The sequence below is a fragment of the Megascapheus bottae genome, chromosome 10 (genome assembly GCF_031878675.1).
Source record: "Megascapheus bottae isolate mThoBot1 chromosome 10, mThoBot2.hap1, whole genome shotgun sequence".
NCBI lineage: Eukaryota > Metazoa > Chordata > Mammalia > Rodentia > Geomyidae > Megascapheus > Megascapheus bottae.
Window position 1 is genome coordinate 3363759 of NC_143518.1, and position 20198 is coordinate 3383956.

General features: G+C 38.6%; 1 pseudogene; it reads left to right on the plus strand.

Moving 5' to 3' along the window:
• Positions 1–11274: 11274 nt before the first annotated feature.
• LOC150057338 (lysosomal-associated transmembrane protein 4B pseudogene) lies at positions 11275–12002 on the plus strand (annotated as a pseudogene).
• Positions 12003–20198: the final 8196 nt, after the last annotated feature.

Below are 20198 nucleotides of genomic sequence, written 5' to 3' on the forward strand. Positions count from 1 at the left end.
AGTGCCTGGCTTGTATAGCCCTTTTAAGAGTAACTTATTGGCATAAATTAAAATGGTTAACATCCATACCCTCTGACATAGAAATCCTAAATTTAAGATTATCCAAAAACATGAGGATGTAACACTGATATGCAAACACGTTTAGTGCATCATTATTTGAACTGGTAAAAATCATTGAAAAAAGACCATCAATGATCTCAATCAACCAAATACTTATTTCTAAGTTATGGTAAAAATCAAGCCTGGCATGCTGCAACTTTTAAATGGTCTGTGTAAGAATTTACTGAGAAGATTGTTTTCCTGTAAGCAGGAAAATATAGAATGTGAGCAATTTAAAGTAAAATGTTTTACATTAAATTTAAGATATGCAAATTAGTGTAGAGAGAAAAATATTGTGGAGCCTGTAATATTATTTTACCTAACTAGTATTTAATTATATGGATTACAACAGATCATTTGATTTTGTCTTTTGACACAATTCTTATGTCCTCAAGACCCTGCCTTGTTTCTATGATTACAACAGTTAATCCATTGTGCTTCCTTGTAATCAAACCATTTTAACAGAATGGGCTAACTAATGTTTGAAAATCAGAAGTTTAAGATATTTGTTACCCAGAGTTTTATACACTTGTAAACTCTCTAATTATATACGTTAGTACTCTCAGTGAGTTATTATTTGCAAAAATGCACTGAGCAGTACAATTTTGTGAAATTTCCTATTATAATTCATTAACTTAATATGAACTAAAGATAAACTAAAGTCCCATCTTTAAAAAACTGAAATAAAATCAACTCTAAGTGCATGAATATGAATTCATAATTTGTATTTGAGGTCTGTGGTTAATGGCAAAAGGTGTATATGGAGGTATTTAACAAACTAAATAGGATTAGAAGAGTATTCATAGCATATATCTACTACTCTTATATTGCTGCTCTTCATAAAATAGGCATATGCTATTTTTATTTAAAAACATAAGAAAACTACAACTGAATAAAATGATATTTAATCCTAAATTTATCTTTTAGAATGGAATATAACTGGAAACAGTAGCTCATCTCTGTAATCTCAGCTACTTTACAGACCAAGATAAGTGGGAACCATGGTTTAAGGCCAACAGGGTCAATACATTCACAAGATTCCCAAGCTATAAAGCTGGATGTAGACATTCGCAGCTGTCATTCCAACTACACAGACATAAAAAGGAGAATCACAGTCCAGAACAACCTAGGCAGAAATGTGAGCCTCTATTTGAAAGCCAAAAGGCTGAAGATATAGCTCAAATTGTAAAGCACCTACCTAGCAAATATAAGACCCTGAGTTTAAAACCTCAGTACTACCAAAAAAAATTATAGTTGCATGTCAACAAGATTTTTCAAGTGACATGACCTATAGGATGTATATTTACATATATATAATATGTAAATTCTAAGATGCATATAAATTCTGATACAAGCATATACATTAATAAATATAGATGTGTGCCACTGATTTAAAAAAATTATGGCAGCTGATAAATCTAAGTCTTGAAGGTTAAAGAAAAAATAGTTTGTTAATATACTGACTGAGTTTAGTCATCTGACTACCAGGGGCCAATTGTCAGGCTAGAAACACAGGCAAAACATTTGTAACTTTCTTTTGTGAGTAACCTGTTCTTTTCACTATTAGGTATTTTAACTGCTTGCACAAGACCTACTTATTCCTGAGCGTAATTGAGAGTAATCTCCTCTATGCAAAATCAACTGACAATCGATGGGACTCACAGAACAGCTGCAGTACCTCCTGCATAGACAATTGATTGAATAACTGGATACATAAGCCCAGTCAAACAGATACATAAAACTTGCATCAGAGTCATCCCTGTCACATTAGCAGTGGCTCCTTAAACTACTTTTCCTCACGCCTTATCTCACCTCCAAGTACAGGCATTGATAAATACACAAATCCACCCAACATAATACAGAACCAAAGGCATACTCCTTTTTTTTTTCCAAGGAGGGGAAAAGTCCTAGAACAATGTTTACTCATCTCCTTGACATCCAGTACCTACAATGATAGAAAGACAGCTACTGTTCAATATATCTTACATGGTTCTGATCAGATGATAAGAGAGGAATAAAAACAATAAATACGTTGGAGATGGAGATGTGTGGGAGTTTAACCCTTTGAGAGGTTTTCTTTATTCTAGTCGTATTCTTCCTCCCTGCCACGGTGTTATAATCCAATTATTGCTTAGTAATCAGATCACTGACCTTAGTCAGTATATTTACAAACTATTTTCTCTCATCATTTGAATTGCATCTCACAGAGTTCAGTGGTAATCTTCATGTCCAGTTCAATAGAACCACTATTAGTGATCTATAGAATCCCTCCGTTTGTAAGTAAGAACCGTAGATCAGTAGTGTATTTAGATTTACAGTGACTGAACACTGTAAATAGGTACAGAGAAGCAAACACAGACCAGTTACCACCAAAATTACTGGGTGACTATGATCATCTAACCATAGCAAGACATAAAACTATCACAACTAGGCAGTGGCAGCTCACTCCTATAATCCTAGCTGCTCAGGGGGATTGAGATCTGAGAATATAAGTTCAATGCCAGCGTGGGCTGGAAAGTCCATAGCTCTTAGAGATAATGCTAATGAACAAAAAGGAGCACCTAGAACTCATGGTAGACTATAACAGACTTTGACCCTTGGTAAATGTTTTTGAAATAGTTTGGATTCATCTAAAGGCATTTCAACCAAGTCAAAGATAAGATAGTTCAGAAAGTATCCCATCATGATTGTGCATAAAATCTTAAAAAACAAGACTAAGAATGAAAAGAGATCATTCAGGTATCCATTGAGTTCACAGCAGAGTTAAAGCATATGTCGTGACTCTTAGTAAATACTTTTTATAACTATACTCTAAACCTTTCCATCTACCAGAGCCCAGGATACCGGGATTCAACATTCATTTCTCATGAGAACCAATTTAACGTTAGATAATGTTTATTCATTTCTATCCTTTGAAGTCATAGTGATTTAATGATTTAAAAACAAAAATTAAAGTTATAATGTTTATAGCACTACCATTTTTTCGACGGTCATGGGGCTTGAACTCTGGGCCTGGGTGCTGTCCCTGAGCTTGTTTGCTAAAGGCTTGTCCTCTGCTTTACCACTTTGAACCACAGTTCTGGTTTTCTGGTGGTTTATTGAAGATAAGAGTCTCATGGACTTTTATACCCAGGCTGGCTTTCAGTTGCGATCCTCAGATCTCACTCTCGGGCCAAGCACTGCCAAACTTTGTTTTATTTCTAAAGAGCTTGGGGAGTTTACTTCTTTCCATACAACATGCTTTTCAATTTGAATGGCCAGAAATAATTTCTCCTGGCATTAGAAGACAAATGATGAATTTACCTTATAGCCACATTCTGGATTCTAAGTCAGAAGGCTTTCAGAGCTCTTGTGTTTTCTTGTACTGATGTGGGAAACCAGAAATTGTTGCCTTTGTCAAATGAAAATGAAGCTATTTAACCTATTGGCTGCAGAGTTCTTACTCTAAATTTTCTCCCCAGGATACATAGCTTGTAACACTTTCCTTGTTTCTTATAGTGACTTAGGTAATAAATATGTGAGCTGCCTGAATTTTCAAGACGGCTTTTAAAGAACAGAAGTTCTCTTGTTGAAAGAAAACTAAACCTCTTAGGCACTCAAGGGCTATCTCTAATGTTCTGAAACCAGTAATGTACTTACTATAAATGTTTTTGGAGGCCTTGGTAGGAAGCTACTTTATATTCAGATACAAGGTAGGGAAATAGTTCTGAAACCTAAGCTCTTCACACCATCATGTTATCAAAGTTGCTGTGACAAAACGAAAAACAAACCATAGTACTTAACCAGGAATCTGGGACTCTGAGCACCATCTTCTAGCTGTTCACATAGTCCTTCTAAGTCCAGGTTGTTTTATATACTATTGGTAATAATAATAGCTACCTCCAAGCAATATTGTAATCATCTCATCTTGAGATAATGTTCCCTGAAGAAGAGTTGTCAGTTTTACAGTCTGGAAAGTCCTAAGTTCTCTGACAAGTTATTTGAACCTGTAAAGTCTGAACAGACTAGAGAGGATAGTATCTGAGAGGAACTCAATCACAATACTACATCCTGAAAAAAAAAAATGAGAGTTTCTCAGGAGAAGCTGTGTAAAACCCAGGTGTACATCACTAGAACCAGTGAAATGGGGAAGGATTGCCAGTCATCTGTTACAAGGGAAAAATAGTGCTGATATGTGGTTTTCTTGCTAGACAGGGAGATGAGCCAGGAAGTTTGGGGACAATTGTCACTAGGGACATCTGAAGATGGGGGCATGGAGGCCTTGCTAACACTAGGACCATCCATAAATGTCAGCACTCACGACAGAAACCTCCCTGCACAGCTAGCATCTGTTTCTCCAGCTGGTTCTTTGCCTGAAATGATAAGAAAAACAATGTGGTGGCAGGAAAGGATCCATTTGGGGAAGATTAGATTCTATTCCAGAAGCCATAGAATCAACAGGAAGTTACTCTATGTGATCTGTATTCAAGAGCAGGAGAAAAGCCCAGTAGAGGATATTGACTCTGAAATGTCTACACTTGGCCTACACCACCTACCTAATAATACTCAGGTATGGGGCCCCTCTAAAAATGGTTTTTAGTAAATCGTATGTTGAATGTCTTTGATCTTGGATATCATTCCTGCTGATTCTCTCACGGCTCCAGGATTGTCTAGCTGAAACCCCAGTAGGCAACCCTGCTTCAAATGATCAGTGTCTGCTGATGATTCAGAATCTATGCTCTTCAGTGGCAGGGAGGCCCCAGGTTTCAACATCATCCTTCAGGTCCAGTACCTCCAATTTCCCATCCAGTGCTGGCTGTGCTCTGCAGATTCGGGCCCTCCATGGCTGTATAAGGGCCTGTTCCGATACAGCATCTTCCGCTATTCACCTCATTTTCTCCAGTATGCCTGCTGATTTCTCAGCAGTCCACTGGCCTGCTGAGCAGTCCACTACCTGTTCCTTAATCCCAGATCTAAATGAATCCTCACACAACCAATCATCTGGGCAGATTTTGCTCCCTACCCCATACATGTTTCCTTTTCCTTCCTTCCCTTCCTCCCCCCTGCCCTCCCTCCCTCCCTCCCTCTTTGGGGGTAATACAAGAACTTGAACTCAGGGCCTGGGCACTCAGCTTTTTCACTTAAGGTTGGAGTTTTGTCACTTCAGTCATATCTCTGACCCTGGATTTCTTTTTAAAGTAGTTAATTAGAGATTATAGTGTTACTGATTATCCTGCCAAGAATAGTGTTAAAGTATGATCCTTGTATTTTAGCCTCCTGAGTAACTAGGATTACAGGCATGAGCCCTTGGCACCCAACATACATTTTCTATTATAGCTCTTTATTTCACATCTACAGTGATTTCTATAATATTCTTAGTGATATAGTTAGCTTACATTTTCACTGAATGCCCTCTCTACCCAAAAAGAAATGCCACAAAGTTAATGACCACATTGACTTAGTTCACTGTTTTGTACCTAGTGCATAGCATAAGACCCGAAAAAGAAAACAACAGTTGTTGAATGCGAAATGATTGAATAGCAAGCATATGATTATATTAATTTCCATTCTTCTTTAATATTGAAAGTGTCTGAAATCTTGGTTGTTATGCTTGTCCTCTTATATCTGAAAAAGGCAACAAATTTAAATCTTAAGACTGATTGAAGGAAGGAGATCAGGTTTGGCTGGTGCCATCTTGGCCACATGGTTAAGGTAGCGTTTGTCATCTTGTCTTTGTGGTCTGTCAAGGAGATACTCAGCCCTTCCCTGGCAAGTGGTATGCCTGAATACCTAGAAGCAAGAATGAGTATTTGACTGATAGGTTATTCTACCTATCAGTCCAATGCTTGGGACAGGATGATTTCTTTGACTCTGCCCCATGCCCTGATCCCATTTAGGCCCAGACCACCAGCTGAGGTGTCATTACTCCATGTTCAAATCTGTGCCCTGTCTCCTGGCTGATCTCCAGTCACCATGGCATCCCAGTTCAGCTCTCTATTATTGCTGAATTGGCTTGTTGCTATTGTTTTCGTTGTTTCTTTCCTCTCTGCTCTCTTTCCGAATTGTGTTAAGTGTATTTGCTGGCTACAGGGTTTTGTAATTGACTGGCCTGTAGATAGCACTTAAAGACTCCTAGCTGCTTTAAGTGAGTTTTGGGGTGTCTCCTTAATTATCAGAATATTTTACTGACAATAAATGATGCTTAATGTTTTCAAAATTCTGTCTCCTAAACTACACAAATAGCAATTTGAGACTCTGAACTATGTTTTTTTCTTGTATATACAACTTTTGAAATAGTCAACATCTATTTACTCCATGATTTGTACTTTTAAATGTGTGTTAATGAAATGGGGAAACTTAAATATATGAATTTTGTTTTCATTTTTCCAAACCTCTGTGTAGTTCTTAATACTCTGCCTGATTTTCATTTTCTACAAACATAGACAAGATAGGAACAAAATACCACAATGACAGGAAAGATTCATATTCCTATAAAACAAACCAGGGCAAATAAATCCCAAATATAATGCCCTTCCTTCTACTACAACTTAATTATAATGTAGGATAAGGTATCCCTGAATTCACACTTATTTTCCAGCAGGTGAAAGGAGACAATAAAACAATAGAGGAAAAGGCAAAAGATTTATATGGTATGCAAAGAGAGAGGGTGGGGCCAATGGGATAAGAGTAGAAAAATGGAGAGGTGAAGAGGAAGAATTCATGCAAGAATTCATTATATACACTACAGAAATGATAAATATAATGTAAGGTGGGATGAAGATCTGTGGGGACACAGATCAAGATGCATTCAACACACGAAATGTTTTGTTAAATTGTAAAAAAGAATTGCAATACATAACCTAAAATGAAAATAAGGGAACACTGTTGAGTGAGGATGTTCAAAGGGGTGGCATAGATCAAGATGCACTGTTCTGTAAACTGCTTTGGTGAATGGCAACTCCTTTGTAGAAATAATGAAAGAAAAATATTCAAAGAAGGGAAAAATAGAGAAGCATCCCTAATGCCCATGAATGTGATTTTAGCTTATTATTCACTTGGACCACAGATGAGCTGTCAGTGATATCTTAGTGAAATCCTCACTATCCTGTATTTTGGTGACCTCACCTGTAGGATGCAGACCATAATAGTATCAACTTTAATGGATTGATTTGAGGTACTGCATTCCAATAACATGTACAGAGTTAGAATTGCTCATAACACAAGAGGAACAATATTCTCTCATATATCCATTATTTGGAACTTTCATAACTGTTGAAGAAATATTAAATATTAGGTCGATTGTTCATAAAACTTTATCTTTGCTTTTCCTTCCCCAAATTGCTATGAAGTATAGCATTAATGTAAGGGCAAGCTAATTGATTTATGCACATTAAAAATCTATTTAAAATACCAAGAAATCAAATCACTGGAACTAGGGATACTGTAACTAAAGTTTGTCGAAAATTTTATGCAATTGTTAAATAGGAAATCTTTATTGGTGAACAGTCATAGCTGACTTTTAGCAAACCCTCTGCCTAAGTTTCATACATGAATTCACTAACTTATGTTTATCACTCCTTCAGGGATACACTTTTTATTTCTAATGTACAAGAAAACTGATTCACAAACAGGAAACATAACTTGTCTTGACTTCTCATTGTACCAGCATACAAAGCTACCTGGCTCAGTTCTAGAGCCATAAGCTTAATACACTATACTGAAGAAATGAAGAAATGAATGGGCAAAGAGATTAGCCCTTCTCAGCACTAGTGATCAAGAAAGCCTGGTTATTAGATAGAGTTTTTGTAATAACCTAGTTCTGATTTTCCTCCGAGGAGTCACCTTCATTTCATTTCTTGATTACTAGCTGGTTATCAGGTACATGCTTTGGGGAAGCTGTATTCACTTTTCACTTTTCCAAGTCTCCTAGGCACAGTTTAGTGCACAGAAGGGACAATTAACTGAAATGAAAACCTTACTAAATGCTAGCACAGTAAACTAGAGGGCCAAATACTGTATCCCATATTGTCTTCTAGTAGTGAGTCACTGAATAAACTCATTTCATCACCAGTCTGCTGTTTGGCATCCCCAGTATTTTTTGAGCATGTTGAAATGAATGCCAGCCACCACTTGCATGCTTCAGGTGCAAGTCTTACCCAGGAACCAGGAAGTATTCCTCCATCCCATATTTATAGTCTACAGTATTAGGTGGGAAGGGTGACACTATAATCACTAATGTGACAGGAATCAACACTTACCATAATAGCACAGCATTTTCCACTTGAATTTGTACCTAAGTTTGTGCCTCTAAGCTAGCACAGAAATGCTAATCATATCTCATGCAGACAGTAATTTAAAAATCAATCTCTGTGTTCATGGAAATGTGACATTTAATTCCTGACTGATGTAATCATTGTGTATGGAGTTGGGGGGGGGGCAGTGGATAAGATCCACATCGGTTTGAAAATCGGGTGATTCCTGCCTTTAATGATGAAAGAGCTTATTGTCATAGAATTCATACCTTCCCTTTGAAGATAATGTACTTCCCAATTCCTGAAGACTCTTATTGTCCTACAAGGGAGCTACCCCTTTCCCTGAAGACATCCTACCCTTAAGGCTTTCCCTAGAAGCATTGTGAGAGATGCTAGGTTTGTCCATTTATGTTCTCAGATGAAAATAGTTTCATAGTGGACAGAGAAACTCAGTTTCACTCTTTCAGTTCATGTGTCTGCTGCTCTTAAGACTGATAGCTTTCTAATCTTGACCCAGCACTTAGAGTAAGGTTGTAAAAACCTAAGAAGCCTAAGAAGCATTTATTTGGGCACTATTCTACCTCTCATCCAAGCTTTAAAAATGCTTCACTTGTCTCCTGAGTATAGCCTCTAAATTCTCATATTATTCTTCTACATGCTCACATATTGCCTTCTTAGGCAGAGAATAAACAGCTAAGCTGTATGGCTCTTTCCAAAAGTGTGCCAACAAGCCATGGGTTACTCTAAAAAGTGGTGAGCTCCTAACATTTTAATAGTATTTTTGTTTCTGTTTTAACTCCCTGTCTTAACAACCTTATTTGTGTAAGGATTAAGAACCAGTTACATATGAGTGTACTCATCTACTTCTGATGTTCTCCTCCAGGTGGATTTGGTCAACAGACATTTCAACTTCCCTTACATCAAATATGCTTAGCACATCTCTGTATGTTGTAGAAGCTGGACAGCTTTATGCCAAATGGGAAAGAAGGCTAATGGAACTGGAAGCTTTCACTCTATTCTTTTTTGGAAAAGTTTGGGGTAAAATTAGTTTATATTGCTCACCTAGCTGGTAATTTGTGTGATCATTTTGGTAAACTACCATGAACATTTGAATTTCCTTTCTAATCACCTCAATGTTTCACTGATCATTCTGTTGTTCAGTCTCTATGAGTTAGTTTTATGTGATGGCTTTTGCCTTTGAGCTCTACTTTTAATACATGGTGGTCTGATAGGATAAAAGGGACAATTTCAATTTTTAAAAATGTGCACAGATTTGCTTTGCTACCTAACACAATCTGTTTTGGAGAGCATGCCATGGGCTGTTGAGAAGAATGTATATTCTGATGTTGTTGAGTGATTCTGCAAATGTCTGTTAAACATAGTTGGTCAATGTAGTCTGAGGTTTCTTTGTTGAGTATTTGCGTAGAAGATCTATCCAGAGGTGACAAGGATGTGTTGTAGACACTGATAATCAGTGTGTTTTGATTGATGTGTATTTTCAAGTCAAGTAGTATGGGTTTGATGAAGTTAGGTGCTCCAACATTTAGTGAGTAGATATTTCGAATTGTCATATCTTCCTGTAGTATGTAGTTCCATTTATTACCATGTAAAGATCTCACTTGCCTTACTTTACTGATTTTAATTTAAAGTCTGTTTTATCTGATATAGGGGTTGCTACTCTGGCCTGTTTATTGGGGCCATTTTCCTAAAAGATTTTATTACACTCTATCACTTGAGAATGTTTTCTGGTTTTGTTGGTAAGATGTGTAGGCAACAGCTGGCCAGCTTCTTGCTTTTTCATCCAAATAGTCAGTCTATGTCTTTTAATTGGAGAGCTTAGACCATTAGTATTGGGAGTTAGAATTGAGTGGTGTCTGATGATAATGTCCATGTAATTTCCCTTTTAGGGGCTGTGACTTTTTTATTCTTACTATGTTTATCTGGTTCTCTGGTGAGGGCATTTTCTCTGTCAGCATAGTATGCCTGTTGATTTTTTTGTTTTGGTTGTGGGCCTTGAACTCTGGGCCTAGGCACTGTCCCTGAGCTCTTCAGCTCAAGACTACCACCCTACCCCTTGAGCCACAGAGCCACTTCCAGTTTTCTGGTGGTTAATTGGAGATAAGTGTCTCATGGACATTTTGTGCCTGGGCTGGCTATGAACCGAAACCCTCAGATCTCAGCCTCCTGAGTAGCTAGGATTACAGGTGTGAGCCACCAGTGCCTGGCTCTTGATTTTTTGAAGTACCTGTTTGGTGGATATAAATTGTTCCAATTTCTCTTTTGTCATGGGATATTTTAATTTGTCCTTCCTTTATGAAGGAGAGTTTTGCTGGATGCCATATTGTGGGTTGATAGTTGTTTGATTTTAGGGTTTGGAAAACATATGCCAAGCTTTTCTTGCCTTCATGGTTTGGTTGAGAAGTCTGTGGTTGTTTGGACTGTTTTTCCTTTGTAAGTAATAATTTTTTTTCTCTCTGACAGTTTTTACGATCCTTTCCTTGGTTTCTAATGATCCCGCATGTATTGTAATGTAGTAGTAGTATTTTTCTGTTCTGATCTGGCTTGTTGAATATCCTAAATCCCCCTCCTGTGTCTGAATAGGCCTTTTTTTTTTTAGATATTTGGATTTTTGTGAAATATTTCCTATTTCATTAACTATCTCCTCTTCCCCTTCCTGCATACCGAGTAACCTTAACTTAAGCCTTCATATCGAGTCTTGTAATTCCTGAAGGCCTCTTTCTTGTTCTTTGGATTTGTTCTTTAAAAATGACTCCCTTAGTCGCTCGAGGTCTCCAGGGCGGTTCGGAGCCAGGCCAGTCAGCGAGTGGGGTCGGGAGCCAGAGCGGCCCAAGAACCCGCAGCAGCAGCGCGGCGGGGCCCAGAGGGATCGCGGACGATGCTCTCGCAAACTTGGGACTCGCGTTCTGCGCCCGCAGCCGGAGCCATGAAAATGGTCGCGCCCTGGACGCGTTTCTACTCCAACAGCCGCTGCCTGTGCTGCCATGACCGCATCGGCACCACCCTGCTCGGCGTCTGGAACCTGATCATCAATGCTGTAGTATTGCTGATTTTACTGAGTGCTTTGGCTGATCCATATCAGTCCCCCTTTTCAGGTTCTGAACTAGGAGGGGACTTGGAGTTCATGGACGATGCCAACATGTGCATTGCTATTGCAATTTCTGTTCTCATGATCCTGATATGTGCCATGGCTACTTATGGAGCGTACAAGCAACGTGCTGCCTGGATCATCCCTTTCTTCTGTTACCAGATCTTCGATTTTGCACTGAACACCTTGGTTGCAGTCCAAACTGCATTCAGCAATACATTCAACAACTGCCTCCAGATTTTCCCTACAGAGATGATATACTGTCAGTAAATCCTACCTGTTTGGTCCTTATTATTCTTCTGTTTATCAGCATTATCTTGACATTTAAGGGCTACTTGATTAGCTGTGTTTGGAACTGCTACCGCAGGAATTCCTCTGATGTCCTGGTTTACGTTACCAGCAATGATACCACGGTCCTTATGCCCCCACATGATGATGCTACTGCTGTGACTGGCGCTGCCAATGAACCGCCACCAGAGTTGGTGGTGGACCTGGGAGTGGCGGCTCGACCTTGCAGACATCTGAATAATAGTTTTGTAGGTTTCATTCCTAGAAGAGCTGTTTGAGTTGTCTGTTGTTAAAATCCCATCTTTTACAATTTAGTTATTTTGCAGCCTTTTGAATTCTCATTCGTGTGCTTTTAGCTAGAGCTCTGGGATAGTGTTCTTTCTATAGAGATGGGATGTATTTGAGATTGATTAGTGTTTCTGAGAAATATAGCTAGACCTTAAGTCCCTAGAATCTACTTTTTACTTGCTCAGCCCCAAAGCTCCGTAGTGGGTCAGTTTTTTTTTTCCCCTCTCTTCTCTCTTGAAAGTATAAGGCAAAATCAAAATTAGGTAATGTTTTTTTCTTAAGCCATTCTAGTATCCTTACAAATCCTAAAACAAACAAACAAAAAACCCCAAGGAGTATTAATTGTTCAATCATGGCTGTAATTAGGTAAATACACCTTCTTACTAGTCTTTATGATTTCGGTGACCCTTTAAATTTGGTGGTCAAGAATTTTCTCTATGGGCTGAATTACAAGTTTTCGGCAATACTGAGCAGTGACAGCAGAAACTTGCTGAGTCCTGGGTGGTGGAGCTGTCTCCTCTTACGAGAAGGGAACTGATGTGTATGACACTGCCAGAGACCTAGTGCCTCTTTTCTTCCAGTTTCCATCCTTCCTGATAATGTCTTTACTAAGTGTCCTGTCCCACAGAAGATATACGCTCACCCTATAAAGGATTATTACCCATGTGTGTTTGCTTAAATGTATGAAAACATGTTTCCTTCTTTTCCTACAAGGTCCATTCTGCTACTTTGAATTTCCAGGTATGCTGAGTAATTAAAATTTTCAGGCTTCAAAAAAAAAATGACTACCTTTTGTTCAATTTGATCTGCTCTGTCTTCCAGATCTGAGACTCTATCTTCTGTTCCATCTATTCAGCATCAAAGACTTCCCCCTTTATTGCTTAATTCTGTGTCTTCTGTTTGGTCACATCTGAGGGCTTCTACCTATTTTTTTGAAGTCTTGTTTTAGAGTGTCACTGATTTGCTTCTTTTGTATTTTCCTTAATCTCCTTAAACTGAGTGGCTATTTATACACTAAACTCCTTTTTCAACTCTCTAACCTTATTTAGCTTCGTGTTTGTGGCTTCCATGAAAGATTCCATCATTCATTGATTAGCCTCATCATGCTCATGGAATTGACGTGTTTATAATTTCAAAGTTTTCATTAATTAATTTATCAGCAATGCTTTTTGAGCATCTTGTGAAATGTCTGCTAGGTCTCTATTTCCTGCTCTGTTTTCTGTGATCATTGTATTTCCTTGGATTTGAGTATTTCTGTGATATGTTCAGCTCATTTGAAGACCCTTTTTTGTTTTGTGTTTGGAAATCTGTGAACTTCTAATTAAGCTGTTTCTTGTTTTTTGCTTGACTAGGCAGCTGGCACTCTTTCCCTTTGCTGAGATTTGCTTATTTTGGTTCGGTTCTTGTAGGGATTGTTGATTGTTGTGCTGTGGAATTGTACTTTTAAAATATGGCTATTAGATGAAAGTATTTAGGTTGTGAGGTGAGGTCAGGATGGGGAAGGGCAGTTTTCAGGAGCACATTTGAGTGTGAGGGGTTCTACTTTTAGGGGTGTTAAAAGAGAAATGGAGAAGTAGAGGACATGGAATGAGTGTGGTGACGGTATAAGTGAGGGAGAGGAATGAAGAGAAAAGAAGGAAAAGACAAGAAAGGGGAAAAGAAAGAGAAAAGAAATGAAGATAAACCTTTAATTCTACATTGAGACAGGAGTCAAATAAAGAGGAATTGGGTTAAGCGATCTGAACCCTAATGTTGCCTTCTCCAAAAGGCCGAAAGTAATTGCTCTCTTCTGTCAAATTTTAGCTCTACTTTTGAAGAGAGAAAAGGAATGTAAAAAGGTGGTAGGATATTGTTTATTTATATATTACAAACAACGGATTATAAATTGTGTAAATACACATTTCAAATCCTCATATCAGTAGACCCAGAACATTCAACTTGGGAATTCGTGTCCCCTAAAAACCTAGGAGGAGAAAGAGAAGACAGAGAAAACAAAAACTTAAAAATTAAAGCCATGTGAAACATTTAATGTTTGCATTTTTTTTTTGCCAGTCCTGGGCTTGAGCTCAGGGCCTGAGCACTGTCCTTGGACTTTCTCAAGGCTAGAGCTCTGCCACTTAAGCCTCAGAATCATTTCTGGCTTTTTTTTTTCTAGGCATGTAGTACTGAGGAATTGAACCCGGGTCTTTGTGCATGTTATGCTAGCACTCTACCACTAGGCAAAACTCACCGGCCCCATGTAAAACATTTAAAAGGGGGTGGGGCAGGACTCTGCTCAGCTCATTGTGTCAGAGATCAGTGGAAGATCCACAGTTCCGAGCTATATAGTTCGACATTGGCTGCTACCAGAGCTGCCTGCATTCTCATCAGAGGTGCTGGGTTGGGGATGTAATTGTTTTCAGCCTTCTTTCCTGAGCTGGGTAGGGCTTGGCGGTGTTTTCCCAGTTGGCTTCCTGGCTGCCTGGCCCTCCCTGGGCGTCTTGACTGCTTTGGAGAAGGGTTGGGAGTTCTCATCTGCTGGTACCAGGGCCTCTTGAGTCTTTCCCAGGTTGCCCCAGTGAGTGCGGGAAATGAGCTTGGATCTCTGTCTTCTTCAAGGATGTTCCCTCCCTGTTAAGCAAGGGTTGGGGTCAGGGTGCTCTGGGTCCCCAAGAGAGGGGTCCCTGCTGGGGTGGGTACTCACTGACTTTTGAACAGGAATGGAGCTGGCCAGCGGGGTCCTGGTGAGGGGTCTCTGGGTCTGGATAGGATGCACCCCAGCTCCCCTTCCAGAAAGCTATCTCTCTTTCAGTGTATCCCAGAGGACCACAGGCCATGCTTAATCTCAATGACTAAATGGACAAGAAAGCACCTAGGAGCTGAGTGTAGCCGTACGTCTGGGCGTATTCGTGAGGGCCTATTTGTATATACTGGGCAGATTCATGTACGGTATGTCTCAGCAACTTCCTAAGATGTAGGGAGTGTTTGGGAATCACATGAGCAGACCAACGTCAAAAGGCTGGACTTCGGTGAGCATAGCCCTCTGTGGTCATTTACCACCCCTGAAATGCCGGTTCCTGCCTCTGAGATTTCTGTCAGTAGTTTCTATTGACTAATCCTTACTATTTTCACCAACTCACCTGAAATATTTAGTAATTCTGTGCTAGCTGATCATTTCTCAGGGGCACCTCACTCAGAAGTAGGTGAGCAAGGAGGCAATGCATACAAATATTTGCTCTTATCTTGTCAAAGTGTTTGCATTTTCTTCTCTTTTTTTCTTCCCACTCCACACCTTTGCTCCCAGTACCAGGGCTTGAACTCAGGCTCTGGCTCAGCTTGCTTGTTTAGAGCAGGCACTCAATTCTATCACTCTAGCCACAGTTCCAGCCCAGCGTTTTGCTGGTTAATTGGAGTTGGAGTCTCTTGGACTTTTCTGCCACTGTTGGCTTTGAACCATGATCTTTTAGGTCTCAGTGTCCTGAGTACAGAGGATTATGCTGTGACCTACCAGGCACAGGCTGTTTGCTAATTGTTTAATTAGAAAATTGCAGTCTATATGAAGTTTATTAGAAATATGCATCGAAAATATAGTGAGATTTTACAGCAGAAAAATGGAATAAAATGCAAACATTTTAAATTTTAAAATATTGCACCTTTGCCAGGTGCCAGTGGCTCATGCTTTAATCCTATTTATTCAAGAGGCTGACATCTCAGTTCAAAGCCAGCCCAGGAACCAAAGCCAGTGAGACTCTTGGTTTTTTTTGGTTTGTTTTTTTGGTTTGTTTGTTTTTGTGGGTCATAGGGCTTGAACTCCACCTGGGCCCTGTCCCTGAGCTCTTCAGCTCAAGGCTACTACCTTACCCTTGAGCCAAGTCCCACTTCCCATTTTCTAGAGGTAAATTGGAGATAAGAGTATGAGGTCCTTTTGTGCCTGAGCTGGCTTTGAACCTTGATCCTCAGATCTCAGCCTCTTGAGTAGTTAGGATTACAGGAGTGAGCCACTGCATCCGGCAAGCCAGTGAGACTCTTACCTCCAATTAACCACCAGAAAACTTAAAGTGGTGCAGTGGCTCAAGTGGTAGTGCTGCTAGCCTTGAGTTGAAGAGCTCAGGGAAAGTACCCAGGCCCAGAGTGGAAGCCCCACAACTGTCTTGCAATTTACACACGGCATAAGGTACTTGTGTCTCAAAACATTTTTTTCACTCCTGTTTGGAATAAGCCATACTTATTAAAGCAGATAAGAGACTGCTTTAGTGAGAACAATTCTGCTCCCTTCAATTGGGGATGAAAAACACTGCACTCATTTTACAAAATTTTAATAGAAACTATCAACAACTCAAAGTAAAAGCATATTGAAAATAAATTGGACTTCACTTTTGATAAAAGAAACATTTTGAAGGGCCTTTTGAAAATGTAAGCTATTTATTTAGGATTCATTTGTCATTGTCTGTATTAAATAATATTTATTATACTTTCTCACACAGAGAGAAGGCTGTACCCTGCACTACAAACCACATTAAACAGGTTTCTGTCTACCAAGCTCAGAAGTAGTACAACAGACATGACTGAAAATAATCCCAGAGCAAAATACAGTTAAATACTCAGTTGAAACATCTTCAGACATGGATATATTGGTAATTACTGATTATCCTGTATTTAGACTTTTTTGTCTTATATTTGAGAGGTGAATAATCACAGTATTGTCATCAGGACCTCAGTAGAAGCTACCACATATACAACGTTTTTCTGATTTGCCAGGACAACCTTAATGACTAACTAAATGAACTAATAATGAAACTCTATTACCAGGGGAGGAGGCTCAGCATAGAGTGGAAAAGAGAATACAGAAGTAATGCAACAATACTTACTAAAACTAATGTTGGAAATGAACGTGGGGCAGGAGGGGATCAAGTGAAGGAGAAACTGGAGAAATGAAGTAGGAAACTTTGGAAAAGAGCTATACTCAGTACCTTACTTATGCAAGTATAACCCTTCTATCATCTTTACAATAAAATCAAATTTTTAAGAAAGAAAATATAGAAGCAATAAAGAAAAAGTTAAAAAGAAGATCACCTGGTCCACATTTATGCATGGGCACATTCAAGCCTAGCTCCTAAACTTGACAATCACATACCTGCTAGTTTCCTGTGCCTTTTTTCTCCAGTGTCTGTGCACTTCACTATATCCCCATACCCAGTCTGCTACTGCTCCATTTCTCTCCACTGCACTAACTGGAAACACTATCTACCTAATCAGAAGTCCCCTGATATCTGAATCTGAGACATATCCAGATCCATCCATTTTCTCTCTATATTACCAACATTTGCAATCCAAACCACTACCACCCCTCCCCAGACTTCTGCAACAGTCAGTCATTATTAGCCTGCAATCTCACAGGAGTCAGCTTTACAATTTTCTACTTCCCCTCATTTATAGCATGTCTCATAACATGCCAGTGGCTTCCAATTTTCATTAAAGAACTAAAATTCCTTAGCAATGCTTTAATGAAAACAAACCTTAAGGAACTAAAAGTCTGGTTACTCTCTCATTTTCTATCACTGTATAATCATAAATCTATATTTAATATTTACATTACATAAATATTTATATTGTGGCTATACATTTATTCATAACTATTAAAATGATTAAATTATTGCCATAGAATTAAATAAATTATTTATATAATTATATAATACAATGATTAAATCAAAATCACATTATTAAATTGCAGCTTTAAATTATTAAAGATATATATAGATACAGTGTAACATATCTATTATATAGTATATTATTCTATAATTATACTATACATGTAATTTTATATAATATTTACATTACATGCAACTATTTAAAACTGATTTAAGTTTCTTTTTTTAATTAATTTTTATTATCAAGGTCATGTACAAAAGTCATGTTCCCCTTCGCTTCCCCCAATTCAGATAAACATATATACAAGACACAGGGTACCAAAATCAAATACAATGACAACAGGGGATAGACCAAATGAGAAAAACAAACAAAAATAAAACTTCTCACAGTACATGAAAAACAACAACAAATAGAAAAGTCTTTGTTTCCATATTTTGGAGTTCATTTCACTTAGCTATTTTCTTTCACCTAGATTTGTTTCTTCTGATCTCTTGGCTTCTATTCATTACTATGTCACTTTTTCATGGGTATTCTCTCTGGTGCTAGAACTCAGGGCCTGGATGTTGTACCTTAGCTATTGTGCTCAAGACTGGCTCTCTACCACTCGAGCCACAGCTCTGCTTTATACCCGCCCCCCTTTTTTTGGTGGTTACTTGGAGATAACCACAATACTCAGCTCTTATGCCCCGGAATAGCTAGGAATATAAATGTAATGTAAAGCCACCGGTGCTCTGCACAGTACTTCATTAGTTAGCATGACTTTCTCTGACCATCCAAGTCATGACATATCATCAACTGATTTCATTTTCTTAATCACATGTGACATTACCTTTATTTACTTGTCACTTTAGTAGTCCATTAATATCCACTACTGGGCGGTAAGCCACCTTAGAGGAGGAAGTCTTGAGCCACTTACACACCTCTCAATCAGGCATAATCTCTGGCCCAGAGTAGCGCCTCAATAAGTAAGTGATTGTCAAATAAATTAAAAAAAAGACTGCTCATGACTCATTGTCTTTGTTGGAGTTAGAAAAGGTAAATGAATTCAATAAATTTGATTTGCAAGAAGATTCAGACTCAAAACATAGAATGCAATATCTGAGACATTTTGTATATAAATGGGTATGTTATCCATCCTGAATCTATTGATTCAGTTTATGAGGGTCAAAGGAGTCCATAGAGTGAAATCTGATCTAAGAAATATTAACATCAAAGGCTAGACACTATTTTCATTTACACATTGTAAAGTAAGAGTGGAGCTGTTGAATTGTTACTTTGATTTGTCTGCTTTCTTTTACATATTTATATAGTTATAAAAGCAGATGAACCTGCTGGGTGGCCTGCTACGTAGCCCGAGAGTACTGACTTATCATTATTACTGTTTTAAGCAGGCTCTCAAGTTCCATTGTCTTTGCAATTGCTTCGGTGATGAGAGATGAGAGCCTAAAAATAAACAGTTAAAGTAAGCTTGGCTACAGCTGGAGACCATTAACAACCAAATCCGGTATGCAGAAAAGAGCAATGGGAGGTTGAGTTATCTCAACTGAGAAGCCAGGAGGACATTAAAAATGCTGCCCTGAATCCTGATCCACAAATAACCACAGTAAGAGATTTTGGTGTGTTCTCTTTGATTCCAAGCTTCACAAAACATCTCTTAATTCGAAACCTTATTCTTTCACTTCTAATACTTTCAAATGCATCTATAAATTGTAAAACATAAAATAGAGAGTACCCTTGGAACAAGAGACAAATTTTTAAAAAGTTAAAACTGAAACCAATGAAGATCAAAATATAATGACCAAGCCAAGCCTTAGGCAGGAGTAATTGAGGATTCAGCAAATAATTTGCTGCTGCTAGATAAGGTTTTGCTGCTCAGACTAAGGCATCTCCTAAATTTGATCAGTTTTCGATGGTTTTATGATTCACTTCTAGGAAATATTAAACTAATATATGGCTAAAATAAGATAAGATATAACCAAAGCCATCTAATATATCCATCAAGAGGATAGTCTCAAAACAGAAATACACTGCCTGGGAGTTAAGTGATGTGTATAACTGTGCTAGCCTCTGAAACAGAAGCTGGTCAAGTGGTGAGGGACCGCTTCTGTAGCTCCAGAAAGCCAGAACAACCTGCAGTGTTCCATGTAACGAAGACACTGACAACTTTTTCTTTAATCTATTTTTTTGCCAGTCCTGGGCTTGAGCTCAGAGCCTGAGCACTGTCATTGGATTTTCTCAAGGCTGAAGCTCTACCACTTGAGCCTCAGCACCACTTCCAGCTTTTTTCTATGTATGTGGTACCGAGGAATTGAACCTGCACCTTCGTGCATACTAGGCAAGTACTCTACCACTAGGTCAAACTCCCGGCCCTGCCACTGACAACTTTTGTATGTGAGACACCAGTTTTAACTCAGGGTCTGAGCTTTTGTCCTTGAGCTTTTGTGCTCAAGGCTAGCACTCTACCACTTGAGCCATAGCTCCAGTTATGGCTTTTTGGTAGTTAATTGGAAATAGGATTCTCCTGGCCTTTATCTCAGACTCTAGAAGACATGCTCATA